At 49.4% G+C, this 7082-nt stretch overlaps 1 pseudogene; it reads right to left on the bottom strand.

Annotated features, from left to right (window-relative positions):
* Positions 1-495: 495 nt before the first annotated feature.
* Positions 496-5309, bottom strand: LOC137447823 (meteorin-like protein; annotated as a pseudogene).
* Between the last annotated feature and the right edge of the window lie 1773 nt (positions 5310-7082).

The following is a 7082-nucleotide window of genomic DNA, read 5'->3' as shown; positions in this document are numbered from 1 at the left end:
TTTTTTTTAGGGTTAGGTTTCCCCCCCCACAATGTAGAAAGACTTTCCCCCTTTGTCTGTGTTACACCTCAGGAGAAAGAGAACAGAAGAAGGAGCTGTTCAGAAGGGCAATCAAGTAGAGATGGGAGAGGAAAAACAAATCTAGAGAAGCAGCACACAGAGCTAAAGATATTAGAGAGAATTTTGTAATACTAAGCACAAGCTGCTTTCTAACCACCAAAAAAAAACTAACCCTAAACAAACAAAACCACCTAACCTTCCCGAAATTCACAGTTGTTTTGTGAGGCAAAGATGAGAAGAGGAGAAACTAACACAGCTAATCCAACTGTAGCTTAAAAGACAGAATTCACAGGGCTCAGAGACATTATCTTCAGGAAGTTTTTCACACCCCAGTTTTTGGTAAAACTGTTCAGCTTTAGTCCTTGGTTTTCACTCCATTTCAGACCCAGCATCCAAAACCTAAGCTGAATCTTCCCAGCCACAGTGTCAGTGCCATCAGTTGAGCTGAAACTCACATGGGTTGGCTTCTCTCTCCCTGGCAGCCTCTTCTCCCAGGCAACCAGCACCAGAACAAGGGGACACAGTCTCAAGCTGTGCCAGGGGAGGTTTAGACTCGAGGTGAGGAGGAAGTTCTTCACCGATCGAGTCATTGGTCATTGGAACGGGCTGCCCAGGGAGGTGGTTGAGTCATCGACCCTGGAGGCGTTCAAGGGGAGATTGGACGTGGCACTTGGTGCCATGGTCTAGGCATGGGGTCTGTGTTGATAGGTTGGACTCGATGATCCTCGAGGTCCTTTCCAACCTAAGTGATACTGTGATAAATGACCAGGAAATCTTTGAAGCAAAGGGCACAGCCTAGCCAAGCCTCACCAAAGTGTTCATTGCCAGTGAAAAGGAAATCTCCACCTTCCTTCTTCACCTTGCACTGCAGCAGGGTTTGGATCAGGCCTCACCATTCACCACTGGCATCATCCTGCTGGAAAATTCTGTTCTTCTACTTGTAGACTTCATGGGCACTGACATCAACCTGGAACATGTGGTGCTTGGAGTCATGGAAAACAGCTTGGATAGATCCTTTCACCACTACATGTGAGGGAGACAGGAAGTGGTTATGGAGCAGCAGGTAAGTAGTTCAGGTTGTACAGGTTCACCATGGGCCAGCAGTGTGCTCTAGTGGCCAAGGCCAATAGTTTCCTGGGGTGCATTAAGAGAAACATGAGCAGCAGGTTAAGGGAAGTTCTCCTGCCCTCATATGCTGCCCTAGTGAGGCCATATCTGGAGTACTGGGTCCAGTTCTGGGCTCCTCAGTTCAAGAGAGGCAGGAAACAACTGGAGAGTCTACAAAGATGCAAATAAGAGGTTATCAATGCAAAGAGAACAGAATCATGCTTCTGCCACAAACCTCTTTGCTTCAGGTACCACAACTCAATATCCCAGGAGGCAGAAAAAGCTAATTTCTGAAGCTTCTGAGATCTTCCTCCTCTAATTCAGTTTCCAAGGGGATCCAGAATTCTGTGTAACAGATGTCTCTGCTCTCCATCTCCCTCTGTGTGTGATCACTTTTAATCAGCTGCAGTCAAGTCTATTGACAAGCTATAATGCACTTGTTCCTGATGCTTCAAGTCACTTCTGTGCTATGCATGGCCTAGTGACTGCAGACCTGCATCTGAAGAGTTATAAAGCCTCTATTGACTCCCACTGCTGTTTACACTTTCATTAGCAGCTATTTTCTCTAATCAAAAAAGTTGTGAGCTCAGGGCAAGGAAGTCAGGCCACAAATAGAGTCAAAGAGCCATTTCTTCAGCTTGGCTTGCTGCTCTGAGTATCACTGTCCCTTTGGATGCTTGGGCCTCCACATCTGTCAGTCTTGGGTCTTTCAGGCAGTGCAGAGGGGGAGAGCCTGACATGGGAACCTTAACTTCATCAGGTAGAAACAGCAGGCTGGACTGCATCAACTAATTGGGAAGAAGAAAAATTACCAGCTCAGGAGCACTCCAAGGGATGCAGGCATTGTGCTCTGGTTTTGTGAACACAGTGAGACTGGCTTTGATTTTACCAGCCTTGGAGTATGGCAAAGCCTAGCAGGAAAACAGTGGTTTGGTGAATTTTTTAAAACGTTGACTAGGGGTAAATATAGTTCAAACTTTCCTTTGTGTAGGTACCTTTACAGTAATATAATCGTGGCCATGTGGGGAGGCAGCTCTGCAGCTTTAGCTATCGAAGAGGTACAACGTTTTGTGTGCAAAGCCATGGGAATTAAATGAACAAATCATGGTGGAGAGAAGAAAAATTATCTTGCAGCATTAAGAAAATGGGCAAAAAGCTTTGAATGTGTCCTACCAAACCAGGATTTCTTATTATATCTTGGCTTACAGACTATTAACTGCTCTGTTTTCTCCCAAGGCACAAAAGCTAAGCAGTGTGTCACAGCAGTGGGTTTAAATCGCCTGAAGTCTCCAGCTCACTGCCTCTGTAGAGAAAGAGTTGGGGAGTTGTGGTGGGTTGAAGTTCCCCCCAACATTAACTTTGCCAGACCAACTCAGTTAGAAGCAAATGAAGCTGTATTTACAAGCAAAATCTACACTCTACAATGGAATGCAATGAATATGCACAAAATACACAGTATTTACAAGATTTACAGATATTGATGATTAATAAACAGCACAAGGACCCTCCTGGCCAAGGACCAGGGGAAGCTACTAGCTTCTCCCTCCCTTACCCCCCTGTACAAAAGGGACAAGAGAAAGGAGCAGAGAAGTTAGACTTGGCCAAGGCCAGCCAATAAGCAAGTTATCTCTCCTGAGCGAAGCAAAACAGCCAGAGGTCAGAAAAGGGAAGAATTGTTATGGTACAGCTCCTCTTATTCTAGATATTTACCCAATGAATTTATTTAGAATAATCTTTTGTTTCCTTTTTCACACCCAGTGGTGATTTATTTATATTTTTCTACTTCTCTGCTCAAAATCTGTAACTAAATTTTAAAGGCATAGCCTAAAACCACCACAATCCACCTCTTCCTACACAATTTCATTGCCTGCTAATACTATCCATCTAATCTAAAACAATATCTACGCTAAGGAGTGTGCAGATTATGAGGGAAGAGAGAAAGCAGATTCACTGAAAAAAACCCAGATGAATGAAGGAAACACACCAAGTATGTACAACATGTGTGTGTGCCTACACATCTGGTTTTGCTGCCTGTGAGAGCCAGCAGCATGCTTGTGAGAACCAGGAAATGAGGACTTTGAAAGAGCTTCTCCCTCCTTGCCTTCATTTCATTTCCCCCCCCCCCCCCCCAAATGCTTTTTCACAGAGTTAGCCTCCTGGCAGTCATGGCACAGTCATTGAGAAAAGCAGCAAATAAACCCAAGTAATCAATGCATAATTCAGGCAGAATGACTTCCCTTTAGCCAACTTGCAAAATCACTGCTGCAAATGGCCATCAGAAGCTCCACGTTGTCACAAGGGCAGCACATAGCTGGGAAAGAGAAGTCAGTGACTCACAGCACTGCACCATGGCCCTTTGCTAGGGGACTGCTGAGTTACCAGAGGAAATGGGGCACAGCTACTTGCTTAAAGAGCTTTATGAGCAGGTGCAAATCAGAATTCTTGTTATGCAAATAGACCAAAAGGAAGAAATAAACACAGAGGGTCTGTAAAAGTCTCCAAGTGACATGGGAGCCTGATAGCACAGAATCCTTTCACCAACTGCTGATGCACACAAAAACTAGAGCAGAAAAAGCACCAGACACATCCCTACCCTCTACCACCTTTTCAACCTTCCCAGATTTGTTTCTTTTTGACAGAAAGAGGGAGGAGACCCTCCTGTGTTACTTTTGGCTTACGAAAGACAAGAATAAAGACAAGCATCTATGCGAGTGTGCTGGGAGCTGCAATGACCTCAGAAACTGCAGCTCCACAGCCAGGGAACACTCCAGTACTGCCCACAGGGAATGTTATTCGAAGTGGTGGGGTAGCAGCACAAATCATTCACTAGATTGGCGATGAAAGAAAACAACTCGCATCACATCTGATGCCTTCTTGAGTCTACCACCAGGTGGTTCCTGTAACCAATCAAGCTCTGTTCCCCTATGAATGCAATTCTGTATCCACACACTTGGCTACACCCTGTTTGTTCTATCAAAACCTGCTGTCTTCAGTACTGGGCAATCAGGCCTACAGGCAATCCTGTGCCTACAGGTGGCAATCCAAACCCATCCTGCACCCACTGAGCACTTCCTATGTCAGACCCCTCAGCCCAAACCAGCTTGCATCACTAGGGTCATGCTGGCAAGGTCAGTGGCTACCAGATGCCACCCTGGGTCTGCCCCAAGAGTGGAGCCCCGAGGCTGGCGCTGCCCTTACCTTCCACCAGTGCCATCTTTTTGAAGTCAAGGCCAGCAGCACTCTGGCTGCTCAGCAGCTCGTGCTGGAAGCTGGTGGTGTGGTGGCCCATGTCCCTTTGTGGGCTGGCCTGCAGGAAGAGGCCCTCTCGTGGCGCTGAAGCAAGACACACGGTGGGGTCGGGCTCCTTCCGCCTTGCTTACCACCAGATGCAGCTGCCCAGCATGTTTCACGTAGATGCTGGCACCCTGGAAGTCGCTGGCAGGTTCGATGTAGACCGTGGTGTGCCAGGCACTGGAGAAGCTGGGCTCCAGAACCATTCTCAGGGCTCATGCTGGGTACATTCATTCCAGAGATCCCTTGGTGCAGCACAGGTGGACCTGCTCCACTGCACAGGAACACAGCTCCCAGCTCAAACCGCTGCCAAGACAAGGCTAGAGGTCCATCTCTCAGTACCCCAGGCAGAACCTGACAGTCCCTGCCATGCTGGCTGCCCAGAGGCGCAGCTGCTCCCACTCCCCAGTTACCATCCTGCAGCTGGAAGCCATAGGGAGGGGATAAGGATTGCCCACACCTGCTGCTACACTAGGGTGCAAAGAGAGGAGCCTCGAGGCCTTTTGTCTGCCTGCAAATCCACACAGGGCCGCTGGAGCAAAACCATCTGAAAAGAAACCAGCAAAGCACAGAGGAAGAGGATGGTGTTTCTGAGAAAGTTTTGCTGCCTGTTTTCCTGTCAAACTCAGGGCAGCGAGGCCAGGCACGGAGATGCCCTGCAGAGCTGTAACCAGCTGCTCCCTGCGCAGTGGCTAAGACCCCCAGCACCCACCGGCCCAGCACTCTTTTCCCGCCTATCTGCCCCTCCAGCTGCAGAAGTCTGCGACTCCCAGTCGCTGTTCCGCGCCGGCCAGCAGCAGCAGGAGGAGGAAGCGCAGGAGGCTAGATGTGAGGAGGAGGTTCTTCACCATGAGAGCGGTGAAACCCTGGAATGTGTCGTCCAGGGAGGTGGTCGAGGCCCCGTCCCTGGGGGTGTTTAAGAGCAGGCTGGATGAGGCTCTGTCCAGCTTGATCTAGTGTGGGGTGTCCCTGCCCATGGCAGGGGGGTTGGAACTAGATGATCCTTGTGGTCCCTTCCAACCCTGACTGAAACTATGAGGGCCGGGAGCCAGGACAGGTCCTGCTGCGCGGCCGTCCCGGAGCCTGCGCCCCCCGCACAGAGGCTGCTCCCTTTGCTGTCCGGGCTTTAAGGGCCAGCGGATGGAGGGTGTGTGCGCGCTTCCGGGACCCCCGCCGTCCCTCATCACCGTCCCCGGTCGCTCTGGCAGCGCCACTGAACCCCATCAGAGCGAGAGAAGTTCCTTAATCCAGGCGGGGACACGGCGAGGGTGGTCACGGCGGCCGCTGCCTGCCTGCCGTCTTGCAGCACACAGCCCCCGCAGCCCCCCCGGCCTTTAAAACATTTCACAGTGATTAATAACAGTTTCTTGTCGCAGCTTAGGGGCAAACAAAAATCGTGTCAACATAATCAAAGCAAACACTAAATGACTGATGGAAATGCAATGGTTTTAACTCCCGCTTTCAGGGGTCCCTGAACACGAAAGCCCAAGGGCCGGTAATTACCATGCTAAAGCCAGGCGGTGCCTGCCGGTAATTAGATTCCTATATGCATTGCCCTTTCCATCGTCTCAGTGAAGAGCAGGGGGAGCTGTTCTTCGGCAGGTCTGAGAGAGCCAGGCTCTTTGCCGGGGCTGCTGAGCGTGGAATCAGCATTTCGCGGCCGAGCGCGGACAATGGCGCTGGGCGCTGCCGGGGGGTACGGCCTGGGCTCCGCTCGCCATTGCTCGCCCGCGGCCCTCCGGCCATCTGTTACTTTGCGGTTAGCAGCATGTTCCCACATTGCCTGCAGATGCGCCAGGAAAGAGAAGCGGTTGGTCTGCTGGATTTCTGCGGTTAGGGCTTTTCCTGAAGAGGAAAATACATTTCCTAGAGGAGGCACTCTGAAATCAGAGCTTTAGCCATCGAGTATCTTGCCGTGTGACTCTTGGAATCTTATCTGGACAAAATGGGACTGCTTGAATTTTATTCGGGCCCACATATAACTTTCACTTTTCATTCACCAAATATTTGACATTTTTACGTTTATTATCAAAAGACAGAAATGGAACTGCAGCCTTAACTTTCTGAGACCCTACCCTTCCTCCCCACACAAACCTGTGCTGTGACTCCTGACACCTATAGGCTAAAGCCTGGCTCAAGTTGGTGCTGAACAGGCTTTAGTCCAGAGGTCCTAGAAACATTTTAAACTGCATTAAAATTCACTCTTGTACTAACGTGAGTGCCAGTGATCCTCAAAGCTCTGTGAAACCATTGCCTTACCCAGTGAAGAAAAATCCTGCTGAGTATCCGTGCTCTGATGCCCACAGGAATAGGTAGCAGTGCACCAATGGCCTTTAAAAGGTTTGGTTGTGGCATAATATAGGAGTGAAGAGGCCAGGGCCTGTTGTTGCTTTTGTGCAAAGAAGATGGGGGAACAGAGGAGAGGACTTGGGGAGGGGACTGATACCATGATAAAGTGGGTCTGGGGACATCTAAAGGAGGTCTTTGAGCATCTGGCTTTCTAAGGATATTCAAAGCTATTTGTGAGAGGAAATGCAGCTACGTCCATGTCCTCCTTTTGGCATGACATGGCATGTAGGGGTCTCTGTAGGGTCCCCACAATATCTGGGGTGTTCTATGGAATT

Source organism: Melanerpes formicivorus, unplaced genomic scaffold (genome assembly GCF_026170545.1).
Source record: "Melanerpes formicivorus ecotype bairdi unplaced genomic scaffold, bMelFor1.0.p_v2 SCAF_21, whole genome shotgun sequence".
Classification (NCBI taxonomy): Eukaryota; Metazoa; Chordata; class Aves; order Piciformes; family Picidae; genus Melanerpes; species Melanerpes formicivorus.
This window is presented reverse-complemented; position numbering and strand designations above follow the sequence as displayed.